The 17,248-nt window shown below is 42.7% G+C and overlaps 1 protein-coding gene across 3 annotated transcripts in view; it reads right to left on the bottom strand.

Moving 5' to 3' along the window:
* The window catches only part of usp46 (ubiquitin specific peptidase 46), a 120,160-nt gene that overhangs the window by 61,570 nt on the left and 41,342 nt on the right, over positions 1–17,248 (bottom strand). The gene's annotated exons all lie outside the window — the stretch shown is intronic.

The following is a 17,248-nucleotide window of genomic DNA, read 5'->3' as shown; positions in this document are numbered from 1 at the left end:
CAAACTGTTCCTAACTAGCAATGTCACTCAGACCAATGATCGTTTGTGTGTAAACAGAGAAAAAAAATGCAGCAAAGGGTGCTCTTGAGGTTGGTACAATGTAAACGGAGCTTTTCCCTATGTCTCGTGCTATACCGGACCTGGGAGTGCTCGTTGCCAACACTGGGTGCCTGAAATGGAAAATATTCCATTTTGGATTATTAAACATCCTTCACTGTGAAAAGGGGGAAAACAACTGGAGGTAAGCTTGAAATTAACTTATTCTGCTCCTGCCACCATCTAATTATGCAAGTAAAAAAATATTTTTAAAAAATCATACATATTCACAGGCTATCAAGCTGTCCAACAAAGCCAAAATACAAGAGTTTCATTCAACTCGGGTTCTATGGTGTATATTTAATCTGGATTAAGTCACCAACTCATGGGGTTCGTCCGTGGGGCGCTTACACATCATAGACCAAGATCAAAATAATGGCTGTCACGGCTGTTATTTTGACATTCTCTATGTAAAAATTACTAAATTTCTTAAGAGTTAGCAAACCTTGATTTGTTTGTGCAGCCACACACTCACATTCCACTGCCCATGTTGAATCCTTGATGCCACAAGGTTAACCTAGTATCACTGATCACTAGTTTGACTATCTTCAACCTGAAATTTGCAAATACCTTTCCACTGGAAAACTGTTCAACAAAGCATAATTGTATAAAGTCTGCAGAGAGATTATTTTGATACTAAACAATCTTCCTCTTTACCCTGCCCCACCTCAATTCAGTGACATATTTTAATCCGGTCCAGTGCAAGAAAGCTACAAGCTGGGGCACTCCTTTTGCCCGACAATGAAATAGAGAATTGCATCCTCAAAAGGGCTTTCTCCACTGCTTTACTACAGGAATCTCTAATTCTTCATCCACTCATCCCATACCTCTCAAAACTAAGAATAGCTAGCTACTCACAAACATGTTTTGAAGATGATTTCATACTTCACTGAAGGTTTTTACCTACAGTACTGCACAATTCATACCAACTGGCCCTGCACCTGCAACATAACATGAAGGATCATTCTACTGTTGGGAATGCCAGAAAAAAAAATCTTCGTGCTCTTGATTTCGGTGTGTAATCTTATAATTTTGTACAGGTACCTAATCTAATGCCTTTCTTAATGTGAGAACTAGTTAATACTTTCCTTATCTCTGTAAAACATAACTGGCACAGATAGTTTCTGAAAATGTTCTGCACAGCCTCAGAGTAAGCAATCTTTTGTAACCGATAATAGGTCTGCTTCCATCCCAATAGTTTACGCATTACATCATAACATAACTGACTACACTCAATCAGCTCCGCTGGGCGGGTCACATTGTTCGCATGCCTGACACAAGACTCCCAAAGCAAGCGCTCTATTCGGACGTGACGGCGGCGGCGATGATGATGATGAATGAGTCCTTTATAACTGCACAACTTTTTTTAAAAAGGCAAGATTTCAACTGTCCTGCAGTGAACTGAATTCAAACTAAAATTCTGAAAAGTTAACAACGTACCTTAATGAATCCTGTGGATTCTCCTACTCACATTACCATTCTCCTACTTTACAGACTTGTGTCCACTAATAAAATGCAAACATAACTTTGTACGGTAAAGTGTATTAACTTCAAATGCAATGGAAATTACTTGTATGATGACTATTATGAATATGACTAAAGGCATATTCTCACAAGATGAGATCTACATTACTACATTTTTGAGGAAGAGATACACTTAGAGTAGAAGCCCAACTCCCTTTAGTTTCACTTCAATACAGGCTTTATTGGAGTTTATTAAGTAGAGGGTGCAAAGAACATACTTGAAATAGTGGGGAACCAAAGGATCTAATGAGAATGAGGAACTTAAAAGTAAATATTAGTAAAGAAACAGTACTGGAAAAATTAATGGGACTAAAAGCTGACAAATCCCCTGGACCAGATGGATGACATCCTAGGCTTTAAAAAAAAGTGTCAGCAGAGATAGCAGATGCATTGGTTTTGATCTTCCAAAATTCCCTAGATTCTGGAACAGTCCCTGTGGATTAGAAGGTAGAAAATGTAACCCCGCTGTTCAAGAAAAGAGGGAGAGATATAACAGGGTACTATAAGCCAGTTAGCCAGACATCAGTAAGAGAGAAAATTCTAGAACTATTGTGGACATGGTAACAGGGCACTTGAAAAATCACAAGATGATTATACAATCATAGAAATTTACAGCACGGAAGGTGGCCGTTTCGGCCCATTGTGTCCGCGCCGGCCGACCAAGAGTTATCCAGCCTAATCCCACTTTCCAGTTCTTGATCCATAGCCCTGCAGGTTACGGCACTTTAAGTGCACTTCCAAGTATTTTTAAAATGTGGTGCGACTTTCTGCCTCTACCACCCTTTTAGGCAGCGAGTTCCAGACCCCCGCCACCCTCTGGGCGAAGAAATTTCCCCTCATATCTCCTCTAACATTCCCCTCCCCCCCCCACCATTTACTTTAAATCTATGCCCCCTGGTTGTTGACCCTCTGCCAAGGGAAACAGGTCTTTCCTATCCACTCTATCCAGACCACTCAATGTTTTGTCTCCCCTTAGCCTCCTCTATTCCAAAGAAAACAGACCCAGCATCTCCCATCTTTCTTCATAGCTAAAATTCTCCAGTCCAGGCAACATTCTTGTAAATCTCCTCTGCACCCTTTCCAGTGCAATCGTATCTTTCCTGTAATGTGGTGACCAGAACTGCACACAGTGCGCCAGCTGCGGCCTAACCAGTGTTTTATACAATTCAAGCATAATCTCCATGCTCTTGTATTCCATGCCTCGACTTATAAAGGCAAGTATTCCATATACCTTCTTAACCACCTTATCTACCTGGCCCGCTACCTTCAGGGATCTGTGGACCTGCACTCCAAGATCCCTTTGTTCCTCTCCACTTTTCAGTGTCGTACCATTTAATGTCTATTCCCTGGCCTTGTTAGACTTCCCCACCTGACCAGAACATTGAGATCTTCCTGCAGTCAGTCCACAGCTTTCTTCTTCATCAACAACACAGAATATTTTAGTGTGATCTGCAAACTTCTTAATCATACCCCCAACAGCTAAGTCCAAGTCATTGATATATATACCACAAAAAGCAAGGGACCCAGCAATGAGCCCTGCAGAATCCTACTGGATGCAGCCTTCCAGTCACAAAAACACCCATCAACCATTACCCTTTGCTTCCCGCCTCAGAGCCAATTTTGGATCCCACTTTGCCCTGGATCCCATGGACTATTACTTTCGTGACCAGTCTGCCATGTGGGACCTTATCAAAAGCTTTGCAGAAATCCATATACACTGCATCATACGCACTGCCCTCATCAACCCTCCTGGTTACCTTCTTGACAAATTCAATCAAGTTAGTCAGACACAACCTTCCCTTGACAAATCTATGCTGACTGTCCTTGATTAATCCATGTATTTCCAAATGAAAATTTATCCTGTCCCTCAGGAGTTTTTCCAATAGTTTTCCCATCACCGAAGTTAGGCTGACTGGCTTGTAATTACTCGGTCTATCCCTTTCTCCCTTTTTAAACAAAGGTACAACATTAGCAGTCCTCTGGCACCCCACCTGTAACCAGAAAGGATTGGAAAATGATGGTCAGAGCCTCTGCTATTTCCTCTTTTGCTTCTCTTAACAGCTTGGGATACATTTAGAAATATAGAAAACAAGTGCAGGAGCAGAACATTCGGCCCTTCGAGCCTGCACCACCATTCAATATGATCATGGCTGATCATGCAACTTCAGTACCCCACTCCTGCCTTCTCTCCATACCCCCTGATCCCATTAGCCATAAGGGCCACATCTAACTCCCTTTTGAATATATCCAATGAACTGGACTCAACAACTTTCTGTGGTAGAGAATTCCATAGGTTCACAATTCTCTGGGTGAAAAAGTTTCTCCTCATCTCGATTGTAGATGGCTTACCCCTTATCCTTAGACTATGACCGCTGGTTCTGGACTTACCCAACATCGGGAACATTCTTCCTGCATCTAACCTGTCCAATCCCATCAGAATTTTAGATGCTTCTATGAGATCCCCTCTCATTCTTCTAAATTCCAGTGAATATAAGCCTAGTCAATCCAGTCTTTCATATGTCAATCTTGCCATCCCAGGAATCAGTCTGGTGAGCCTTCGCAACAGTCCCTCAATAGCAAGAATGTCCTTCCTCAGATTAGAAGTCCAAAACTGCATACAATACTTAAGGTGTGGTCTCACCAAGGCCCTATACATCTGAAGCAAGACCTCCCTGCTCCTATACTCAAATCATCTTGCTATGAAGGCCAACATGCCATTTGCTTTCTTTGCTGCCTGCTGTACCTGCATGCCTACTTTCAATGAATGATGTACCATGACACCCAGGTCTCGTTGCACCTCTCCTTTTACTAATCTGTCACCATTTAGATAATAATCTGCCTTCCTGTTTTTGCCACCAAAGTGGATAGCCTCTCACTTATCCACATTATACTGCATCTGCCATACATTTGCCCACTCACCTAACCTGTCCAAGTCACCCTTCAGCCTCTTAGCATCCTCCTCACAGCTCATACTGCCACCCAGCTTAGTGTCATCTGCAAACTTTGTCTAAATCATTAATATATATTGTAAATAGCTGAGGTCCCAGCACTGAACCTTGTGGTACCCCACTAGTCACTGCCTGACATTCTGAAAAGGACCCGTTTATTCCCACTCCTTGCTTTCTGTTTGCCAACCAGTTCTCTATCCACATTAATACATTACCCCCAATACCATGTGCCATAATTTTGCACACTAATCTCTTGTGTGGGATGTTGTCAAAAGCCTTTTGAAAGTCCAAATACACCACATCCACTGGTTCTCCCTTATCCACTCTACTAGTTACATCCTCAAAATTCTAGAAGATTTGTCAAGCATGATTTCCCTTTCATAAATCCTGACTTGGACCGATCCTGTCACTGCTTTCCAAATGCGCTGCTATTACATCTTTAATAATTGATTCCAGCATTTCCCCCACTACCAATGTTAGGCTAACCGGTCTATAATTCCCCTTTTTCTCTCTCCCTCCCTCCTTTTTTAAAAAGTGGGGTTACATTAGCTACCTTCCAATCCATAGGAACTAATCCGGAGTCCATGGAATGTTGAAAAATGACCATCAATGCATGTCCTGTTTCGAGGGCCACTTCTTTAAGTACTCTGGGATGCAGTCTATCAGGCCCTGGGGATTTATCAGCCTTCAATCCCATCAATTTCCCCAACACCATTTCTTGACTAATAAAGATTTCCCTCAGTTCCTCCTTCTCGCTAGACCCTCGATCCCCTAGTATTTTCAGGAGGTTATTTGTGTCTTCCTTAGACAGAACCGAAGTATTTGTTCAATTTGTCTGCCATTTCCTTGTTCCCCATTATGAATTCACCTGATTCTGACTGCAAGGGACCTACATTAGTCTTCACTAATCTTTTTCTCTTCACATATCTATAGAAGCTTTTGCAGTCAGTTTTTATGTTCCCTGCAAGCTTACTCTCATACTCTATTTTCCCCCTCCTAATTAAACTCTTAGTCCTCCTCTGCTGAATTCTAAATTTCTCCCAGTCCTCAGGTTTGCTGCTTTTTCTGGCCAATTTATATGCCCCTTTCTTGGATTTAACACTATCCCTAATTTCCCTTGTTAGCCACGGTTGAGCCACCTTCCCCGTATTTTTACACCAGACAGGGATGCACAATTGTTGTAGTTCATCCACGTGATCTTTAAATGTCTGCCATTGCCTATTCACCGTCAACACTAAGTATCATTCGCCAGTCTATCCTATCCAATTCACGTCTCATACTATCAAAGTTACCTTTCACTAAGTTCAGGACCCTAGTCTCTGAATTAACTGCGTCACTCTCCATCTTGAAGAATTCTACCATATTATTGTCACTCTTCCCCAAGGGGCCTCGCACAATTTCATCCGGGCCTCGGGATTTATCCACTTTCAAAGCTGCTAAGCCCCTCAATACTTCCTCTCACTATATTTATCTTGTCTAATATTTTACACTCCTCCTCCCTTATTGCAAAATCTGCATCGCCCCTTTTTTGTGAAAACAGATGCAAAGTATTCATTAAGAATCCTAACCACATCTTCTGCCTCCACACATAGATTTCCTTTATGGTCTCCAATAGGCTCCACTCTTTGTCTAGTTATAGAAACATAGAAATTTACAGCGCAGAAGGAGGCCATTTTGGCCGATCGTGTCCGCGCCGGCCGATAAAGAGCCGCATGGCCCTTGATCAGCAGCCCTAAAGGTTACATATAAACCCATGAACAATGACGGAAAGGCAAAGAGCACCCAGCCCAACCAGTCTGCCTCACACAACTGCGACACCCCTTATACTAAAGCATCTACACTCCACCCCAACCGGAACCATGTGATCTCCTGGGGAATAACTTGCATCAAGATACAAGCCACTAAACTTGACTATTTTAACACTAGCTTTCTTTTTCGTTGTTATGAGTGACTATGATTATATTTCAGGTCGCAAAGGGCAGACATAATACTTCAATCTGCAACAATTTCCTTATTATCCATGAGAATAAGGTGCAGACAGACAATCGTGACAAACATAAGCATTTGTAATAAACACTTGTGCACGCTAGTCGCAAACTTCTTTGTAAAATATTTATTTAGTCGAAAAACAAGAATCATCAGGAATGGTATCAAAGAATTATTTACTGAAGCACTGAGCTCGACAGAAAAGGCTTGCATTTCATCTCCAAGTGTATTTTCAACAATAAACAGGCCTACTGATGGCAGGACAGATGTTCTTTGGATTCATTTGCACACAGTCAAGTTGAAATCCAAGCAGATTACTACTCAAGGAACTGACTCCCTTATACATGGAGCTATACTGTATGATTTTGCAGAAAAACAAGTTAAGCTTATCCAGCAAGAGTCATACGTGCTGACATTGATGGGAGATAATCAAAGAAGGATTCTGCAAGAGTTTTATTTGTGCGGTGTGCTGTAAACCTTTTAAGCTACCTTGGTTTTTAAAAATATTTTGCTGAAGCAGTGAAGTTAGTGGAATTACTTTCTGTAAGCGTTTAGTTTTTCTGTTTCATGACGTCCACTAACAAAACTGGCATAAAATCCTGGTCTACATCAATAAAAATAATTGTTACAACTGTAACCTTAAAAACACTGCGAGATTTGTGTGCGCATTCACAATATGGCAGACCAAAAGCAGCAGGAGGTATTAACCAGAACTCCTTTGGTGCTCATTTTCATTTGACTCCCATCCCAACTTTCCCTCTTGCTCTCAGAATACACCAATTCTTCAAAAAAAATGATTCCCTGAATACAAGTAGCTATTGACTATTATTGATGTGTAAGCCTAGATAGCTCCCATCAGGCTATTCAACTACAGAGGGCATCAAGTCAAGTACAATCTGCCCTCACACTATATTAACCTTTCCCCAAGGATCACTGGATAGAGATCAGGAGTGGCAACCTTGGCCATTTTCCATTTTCCAGCCCAGGGCACACCTGCTCCTCGTCTGAAGTTGCTGTACTACTCTCGCATAAACAACACCGAACACCATTAGCCTCACCATTATTTTGACAGTAAATTCTGGCACAGCTGCTGCTCCCACTGAGATTAGCACACTCAACACAGCACATATTAGGAATCAAACCTGGCAAATTCTGGCCTGTCTAGTTCCTTGCTATCTGAAGCCATTTCCTTCGTACTTGAAACAGCAATTAGCTCATTCAAAGCTAGAAATGGATGCTGACAAACTCTTAACTTATTTGTACAATGTTCCTCCACCACTACTTTAACAATGATTAATCTCATACAAGCGAACTTTAAGCATTTGTATGCTAGAATCATCGTCAATAGCAATTTCGATTCTCTGGTTAAGTAGCTATGGATTCAAAAGAGCGCAATTCTTTTTGAATCACTATTTTCTATTTTTTTTAAATCCACTCTTTTGGAAATCTTTCAGAACTGGAAAATTGTATAATGCATTTTCTGGTTACCAACCTTTTCCATAAATTCTATTGTGGACAGGCTCATTAAATTCTATGTAGAAATTATGGTTTGCATCTGAAAATAACACACATTAGCTGCTGAGATGTTCAACGTCACCACAATGTGAGGGTGTGCAAGAGTTTCACTCCCTCCTCAGAATTAATAAAGTAATGGGCCAGAATTTACTGTCAAAATAACGGTGAGGCTAATGCCGCTCAGTGTTATTTATGCGTGAGTAGTACAGCAACTTCAGACAAGGAGCAGATGCGCGGTTAAATATTATCCAAAAGTTGCTGTCCACAATGCGTCGCTCTGCCATAATCACATTTCACTCACCTTTGGCATGCACTGAATGTCATGAAGTTGCTGTATTTTGCAGTAGATACAAACTAAACCTGCAGATATTTAGGGCTAGTAATTAATAGCGTCTGTATCTTTCAACAACATTTCTTAAATATTGCCAATCATCCTTTCTGGCACTGGAAATTATTAACATTTGGTGTCTCATTTGTTTAAATGTCAAATTTTAAATGATTTCTTACTTTTCCTTTGTCTTTTTTCTCCCTCTCAAACTAATATTTATTTCCCTCTTTTTTCCCCTTTCTGTACCTGATTTGACATTGAATTCACCACTTTAATTCACCCCCCTTCTCAGACTTTCTGCTGTTTATTCCTCAACCCTTCAATCTGATTGGTTAAGGAGATACACTGTTGGTTTCCCGGTTCACTCAGGTCCCAGATGCTGTTATCAGTTCGTATTTCCAGCAACTTCGTGAGGGGGGAAAAAAATTGATCTGAAGAGTGCAGTAATAAGTCTAACAGCAAGCGCCTTTAGATGCCCTGCTTCAGCAAAATCTTGCCCATTAAACTGCTCCAGTGACTACTGATCCAAAAGTCCTTTATTGCTAACCAAGAAAGCACAAACATTAAAGCTTAATTACAAGCAATTCAGATTATACCTCTATCAATATTTGTAAATCAATACATTTCAATTCAAACAAATTTTGATATGTACTAAAAACAATTCACTGTATTTCCAAAACTTATCTGAAGAGTGATCAATGATGCAGCACTGGAATAACCAATCCTATCTGTCCGTCTGTCCCTGCTTGAAGTTGCCCATCAATCAGTTTATTATATAGTTAACCACACTGGTGGAGAATGCCCAGATTGTCCTATGCTTCCTATTACAGGGGGACATGTTAGACCAGCCTGCAAAAGGGAAAAAGACTACAACAACATGGTTTGGCTCACCCTGCTTCAATCTCACCTCCTGACTGCAGATGTGGAGAAGACCGTGGCCCAGTTCGCCGTAGAGAGGGGCCTGCAAAGGGAGAAAAATGAGAATCTCAATTCTCTCTCCCCCCCTCCCTCTCCCAATAACAAAAACTATATTATAACATATAAAAATATTGCTGCATATAGATAAAAAGGTAGAGAGGTCATTTGTGTTGACACGTGAATCAATGCAATGTTTACTTTACGTTTACTCAGAATTTCCCATGACCTTCTCGATTAGGTTATCATGTTATAATTTTAATCCAATTGCGGTGTGACATTAAAAGTCACTAATTCAAATCTTATAAAAAGATAAAAAAGGAAAACCATGAATGCTGAAAATCTCCACAGTAAATGTTGCAAATGCACAGCAGTTCCATCAGCATCTGAAATAGACAAATGTCTCAAATGTGACTTTAGCATCAGTGTTCCGGTAAAGTTTCCAACCCAAATCATTAACCTATCTTCCTCTTGCCAATGCTGACTGACCTTCTGAAAATTTCCAGAATTTATTATTTTTATTTTAAAATGGATAGAATCATGGAATTTCACAGTTAACTGCACATGAACGGGCTCTCAAAGAGCTATCCTGCTGGGCCCATCCCCTGGTCCTTTCCCCACACTCTTAAATTCCTGTTTTTCAAATATTTATCCACTTCCCATTTACAAACTATTATGGATTCTGTATCTACAACTGTTGATGGTAAAGGCACTCATTTCTTAACATTTGCTCTCTAGGTTCAGTAAGCAAATTAAATTCAGAACTGGGAGAGTATTAATGACTTGAACTTTATTGTATTAATAACTTAAACTAAATTACCTAATTAAAACTACAAATTAAAAAGGTAAAAATAATAATTTGAATAAACACTGCAACTAATTATATAAATAAAATAAGGTTGATAGAAATGACAGGGCGGGTAGTGTGCCATAACTGTAGCATGTGGGAGTTGGAGACGACCAGTGAGATCCCAAGCAACCACATCTACGGTGAGTGCCTGCAGCTCGAGGAACCTTGGCTCAGAGTTATTGAGCTGCAGCCATTGCGATGCAGCCGGGAGGGGTAAGAGTTACCAGGACACTTTGTTCCAGGAGGCAGTCAAACTCCTTAGGTAAAGCAGTACTTTATAAAGTTTGTCAATGGTCAGGGATAGGAGGGTGTGACTGCGAGTCAGGAAGATATGGAAACCCAGGATATAGTGATGGAGGAGCCTACTTGCTGCCTTGAAGGATGAGAACAAGGACTGCAGGGAGGATGGGCAAACTGACCACAGCTCTGTGGTACAGGAGGCCATTGCGGTGGTGAGTAAAAAGCAATGTGGTAGTGGTAGGCAACAGTATAGTCAGATGGACAGATACTATTCTCTTCAGCCGTGACAGGGTATTCCGAGGTTGCGTTGCCTACCCCGGTGCCAAGGTTAAGGCTATCTCCTTGCAGCTGGAGAAGAACTTGGAGAGGGAGAGGATCCAGTTGTCGTGGTCCATGGAGGAACCAATAACATAGGTAGAACCAGGAATGAGGTTCTACTGAGGGAGTTTGAGGAGCTAGGATCCAACTTAAAAAGCAGAACCACAAAGGTAATTGGGCAAGAACCTCCAGTTTTGTGCTTATTGCCCAAAATGTGCTTTATTTCCGGTGTGGGTGTTAAATAGGGTTATCTGATCACCGACTTCTCGCCCATTCTCAAGACACCTAGTTTCCATTTTTGAAAATGGGCGTTACTGTGAGCGATATCAAATGGGCGGTAGCGTAAAATTTTTTTGACCTTCTACCATGAAGTGTGGCCGTCCTTAGCAACGGCATGGCAATGCTCGATTCCCGTGATTCAGGAGGTCAAGGGTCATCATGACTTGCGCAGAAGAGGAGACAGAGAGAGAGGGGGAGCTCAGAGGGACTGAAGGCGTGTGTGGCTGTGGTGTGTGCTTGTCTGGCTGTTGTGGGAGGCACGAAGGCGATTCACCAGCAGCAAAAAGCCTACTAAGCACCAAGAACATAGTTGGCACCGAGTTTTTGGACAACAAGAAAGATATAACATGGAAGGGATGGAGGAGGCCCTGGAGCTGGTAGCCAGGAACACTGGTGGCAGAGGGCTCCCAGTGATCCCGGAGCGCCGCACTGCACGCCAAGGTGACACACCTCCATTGCCAACCACACGAGAGCTAGCAGCAACATCTTGCTTCTGGCTCGGAGCGCGTTCCCACCTCAGCACCGTCGTCTCCCGTATCAGTCTAAGCAGCACTTCGGCCATCACACACCCCCCACCCCCCTCCTTCCCAATGAAGCATCGCCTGGAGACCTCCTCGGTCAGGCGGCCTGGAGTCAGGAGGGGAAGGGGTAGAGGTGGGGAGAAAAGGGTTGGTTTGTACAGAAATACTGATGATTTCAGACTAATGTTCGGTTTAAATGTTTTTTTATTTAACAAAACCTTGTAGCACATTGGCTCAGTTGGCTGCACCATGACACAATGAATCCTTATCAAAGGGTATAATCACACTTAACTTCAATCAACTTAAACATTAACTGACACCAAGGTGATGCCCACCATTGATGTATGACCTGCACACCCAGCAGTGTGTCAGCCTTGTAAATAACAACGTTTTTCAGGCAAAGCGATAATTGATGAGCTCCCAACACAGAAAATTGGTGGAGTAGGCCATTTGGCCCTTCGAGCCAGCATCACCATTCAAGAAGATCATGGCTATCATTCGTCTCAGTACCCCTTTCCTGCTTTCTCTCCATACCCCTTGATCCCTTTAGCCTTAAGGACCATATCCAACTCCCTCTTGAATATATCTAACGAACTGGCATCAACAACTCTCTGCGGGAGAGAATTCCACGTTAACAACTCGAGTGAAGAAGTTTCTCCTCATCTCAGTCCTAAATGGCTTACCCCTTATCCTTAGACTGTGACCCTGGTTCTGTACTCCAACATCAGGAACATTCTTCCTGCATCGAACCTGTCCAGTCCCATCAGAATTTTATATGTTTCTATGAGAGCCCCTCTCAATCTTCTAAACTCCAGTGAATGCAGGCCCAGTTGATCCAGTCTCTCCTCATAGGTCAGTCCTGCCATCCCAGGAATCAGTCTGATGAACCTTCGCTGCACTCCCTCAATAGCAACAACGTCCTCCCTCAATTAGGAGACCAAAACTGAACACAATATTCCAGGTGAGGCCTCACACCAAGACCTCCCTGCTCATATACTCAAATCCCCTAGCTATGAAGGCCAACATGCTATTTGCCTTCTTCACTGCCTGCTGCACCTGCATGCCAACCTTCAATGATTGATGTACCATGACACCCAGGTCTCGTTGCACCTCCCCTTTTCTTAATCTGCCATTCAGATAATATTCTGCCGCCTTGTTTTTGCTACAAAAGTGGATAACCTCACATTTATCCACATTATACTGCATCTGCCATGCATTTGCCCACTCACTTACCCTGTCCAAGTCACCCTGCAGCCTCTTAGCATCCTCCTCACAGCTCACCACCACCCAGCTTAGTGTCATCTGCAAACCTGGAGATATTACACTCAATTCCTTCATCTAAATCATTAATGTATATTGTAAATAGCTGGGGTCCCTCAAAAAATTCTAGAAGATTTGTCAATCATGATTTTCCTTTCATAAATCCATGCCGACTTGGACCGATCCTGTCACAGCTTTCCAAATGCGCTGCTATTTCATCTTTAATAATTGATTCCAACATTTTCCCCACTACTGATGTCAGGCTAACCGGTCTATAATTCTCCATTTTCTCTGTCCCTCCTTTCTTAAAAAGTGGTGTTACATTAGCTACCCTCCAGTCCATAGGAACTGATCCAGAGTCTATAGACTGTTGGAAAATGATCACCAATGCATTCACTATTTCTAAGGCCACTTCCTTAAATACTCTGGATGCAGACGATCAGGCCCTGGGGATTTATCGGCCTTCAATTTCCGTAACACAATTTCCTGACTAATAAGGATTTCCTTCAGTTCCTCCTTCTCGCTAGACCCTCAGTCCCCTTGTATTTCTGGAAGGTTATTTGTGTCTTCCTTCGTGAAGACAGAACCAAAATATTTGTTCAATTGCTCTGCCATTTCTTTGTTCCCCATTATAAATTCACCTGATTCTGACTGCAAGGGACCTACGTTTGTCTTCGCTAATCTTCTTCTCTTCACGTATCTATGGAAGCTTTTGCAGTCAGTTTTTATGTTCCCAGCAAGCTTTCTCTCATACTATATTTTCCCCCTCCTAATTAAATCCTTTGCCCTCCTTTGCTGAATTCTAAATTTCTCCTAGTCCTCAGGCTTGCTGCTTTTTCTGGCCAATTTATATGCCTCTTACTTTGATTTAACACTATCCCTAATTTCCCTAATGTTTGTCATTGCCTATTCACAGTCAACCCTTTAAGTATCATTTGCCAGTCTATTCCAGCCAATTCACATCTCATACCATCGAAGTTACCTTTCCTTAAGTTCAGGACCCTAGTCTCTGAATTAACTATGTCACTCTCCATCTTAAAGAATTCTACCATATTATGGTCACTCTTCCCCAAGGGGTCTTGCACAACAAGATTGCTAATTAGTCCTTTCTCATTACACATCACCCAGTCTAGGATGGCCAGCTCGCTAGTTGGTTCCTCGACATACTGGTCTCGAAAATCATCCCCAATACACTCCAGGAAATCCTCCTCCACCGTACTGCTACCAGTTTGGTTAGCCCAATCTATATGTAGATTGAAATCGCCCATGATAACTGCTGTACTTTTATTGCACGCATCCCTAATTTCTTGTTTGATGCTGTCCCCAACCTCACTACTACACAACTCCCACTAGCGTTTTCTGCCCTTTGGTATTCCACAGCTCAACCCATACAGATTCCACATCATCCAAGCTAATGTCCTTCCTTACGATTGCATTAATTTCCTCTTTCACCAGCAACGCTACCCAATCTCCTTTTCCTTTGTGTCCATCCTTCCTGAATGTTGAGTTCCCAGCCTTGGTCACCCTGGAGCCATGCCTCCGTAATCCCATTTTATATCATATTCATTAATAGCTGCCTGCGCAGTTAATTCATCCACCTTATTACGAATACGCCTCGCATTGAGGCACAGAACCTTCAGGCTTGTCTTTTTAACACACTTTGTCCCTTTAGGTTTTTGCTGTAATGTGGCCCTTTTTGATTTTTGCCTTGGGTTTCTCTGCCCTCCACTTTTACTTTTCTTCTTTCTATCTTTTGCTTTTTGCCCCCATTTTACTTCCCCGTGTCTCACTGCATAGATTCCCATCCCCCTGACGTAAGGCTCTCTCAGCTACCATGGCCCTTTCATACGGTCTACGGGGAGGGGGGGGGGGGGGGGGGGCGGTGGGGCATATGCTGTCATCACCAAGCATCCAGCAATGACCTTGTAGCTCATTGTTAAACAAGTCAGATTCAGTGCTCTCACGCAGGATGTGAGCATCATGAATGCTGCCCGGAATTCACTGCCACTATAATTTGCTGGTGGTCGACAACCAGTTGAACATTCAGGGAGTGGAATCCCTTGCGGTTCCTGAAAACTTCAGCATCCTGAAAAGGTGCCCACATCGCGACGTGCATACAGTCTATTTGCTCCCTGCACCTTGGGAGTAATTCTGGAGAATCCTATAGCCCTCTCACTCTGTGCTCCCTGGGAAGCCGATCAAATCTCTCCTGCATGCATACAGGGCTTCAGTGACCTTTTTAATGCAGCGATGTGTGGCACGCTGAGAAAGTCCGCAAATGTCGGCAGCTGTAGCCTAAAAAGAACACGAGGCGTAGAACGACAGTGTCGCGGTGACTTTGACCTCGATGGACAGTGCAGTTCTAATGGTGCTGGTAGGCTGCAGATCTGCCCTCATGAGCTGGCATACCTCAGTGATAACCTCTTTGTGGAAGCGCAGTTTCCGAAGGCAGGTGGTGTCCGACAAGACGAGGTAAGAATGCTTCTCCTTGTACTTGCGGAGGTTGTAACGTCTGGTCCTCCTCATCTGTCACTTCTTACATTGGGCACATAATGCAGTGGAGCGCTCCTTCGGCGATGTCGAGTATGCTGCATGTATTTGGTCACCAAGAGAGGGTGAGAAAGGACAGGCCCCATTGCAGTAACTCTCTGTTTTCTACCGATTGCTCACAAATAAGGAATGTCCCGATGAAAACACCTCTTCAATTACAATCGGTCACAGTATGGTCAAGATGTTTTTACAGATGTTCACATCAACTCCAACGACCTGCAGGGTACATCCGAACTCTGCTGAGGTTGAAGCACAGCAGCCTTTTAAAGGACGCGACATATGGTTGACAACATGGTGTCCATAACAGTGTGATTCGTTCCGGTTAGTTCTACTTTTTGTGGGTGTTTTTTTGGACAAACGATGGTGGTGAAATTGACTATAGGCTATCTCCATGGCCGCTAGTCTTTACGACAAAACACAGTGGGCGAGTGTTAATTTTGAATCTTGGCGTCAATTATGTGCGGAAAGTAACTCTGGCTGATATTATGGGCGTTGAATTCGCCCAAAAAAAGTGGGCGGGCGGTAATATTTTTTCCCGGCGTTAAGCACATGGGGAAAAGTAACGCTCGGCCCTAAGTTTCCGAAAAATACCTGCCAGTTTCCATTTCGTGTCAAAATGGGAGATATATGGGCGTTATATGTCATTTCAGCAGTAAAATGGGTGTTAAACATGCAAAAAATGTGGAGGTTCAAGCCCATAATCTCTGGGTTGTTTCCCGAGCCATGCGAAAATTGGCATAGGGACAAGCAGATTAGAGGTTTAAAAGCGTGGCTCAGAGTGGTGTGGGAGGAAGGGGTTTCAGTTCGTGGGCCACTGGCACCAGTACTGGGGAAGTTGATCTGTTGGGACGGGCCACACTTAAACTGGGTTGGGACCAATATCCTAGCGAACCAAATAGACAGGGCTTTAAACTAATGAGGGGCGGGGGGGGGGGGGGCGGAGGAGGTAGGAGAATTCAGGAAAGAATAAATTTAAAAGCAGCAAGAGAAATGTTAAGGCTCTGCAGCAGAGTAGAGTTTGGAGTAAAAATAAGCAGAGTGGGTCAGGAAGGGGCAGAGTGTTAACAAAGGTAATAGGGCATTACTGACTGAGGTAACATCAGGAAAGAATAAAAATACATTAAAGCTAAAGGTATTATATTTGAATGCGTGAAGCATTCGCAAAAAATAAATTATTTCATAGCACAGATAGAAATTAATAGGTTTGATCTAGTAGCCATTATGGAGACATGGTTGCAAAGTGGCCAAGGTTGGGAACTAAAGTATTCTGGAATATTAACAGAGCAGAAGGGATAGGCAAAATGGAAAAGGAGGAGTAGCCCTGATAATAACGGATGGGATAAAGACAGTAGAGAGAAAGGATCTTGGCTCGTAAAATCAAGTAGTAGAATCAGTTTGGGTGGAGCTAAGAAACAGCAAGGGGCAGAAAACATTGGTGATAGTTGTTTATAGGCCCCCAAACAGTAGTTGTAATATAGGGCAGAGTATAAATCAGGAAATTAGAAATGCATGTAATAAGGGTAATACAGCATTCATGGGGGACTTCAATCTACATATAGACTGGGAAAACCAAATTTGCAGTAATAGTGTAGAGGACAAATTCATGGAATGTATACAAGATAGTTTTCTCGATCAGTATGTTGAGGGAACAGGCTTTTAGGTCTAGTACTGTGCAATGAGAAAAGGTTAATTAATAAGCTTGTAGTAAAGGGGCGGAGTTAAACTAATATGGTAGGGGGATGGGAGCCTATGCAGGGAGACGGAGGGAAGTAGAAGTAGAATGGGGACAGAAGCAAAAGATAGAAAGAAGAAAAGTGAAAGTGGAGGGCAGAGAAACCCAAGGCAAAAAGCAAAAAGGGCCAAATTACAGCAAAATTCTAAAAGGGGCAAAGTGTGCTAAAAAGACAAGCCTGAAGGT

This window comes from Pristiophorus japonicus, chromosome 2 (assembly GCF_044704955.1).
Source record: "Pristiophorus japonicus isolate sPriJap1 chromosome 2, sPriJap1.hap1, whole genome shotgun sequence".
Taxonomy (NCBI): domain Eukaryota; kingdom Metazoa; phylum Chordata; class Chondrichthyes; family Pristiophoridae; genus Pristiophorus; species Pristiophorus japonicus.
This window is presented reverse-complemented; position numbering and strand designations above follow the sequence as displayed.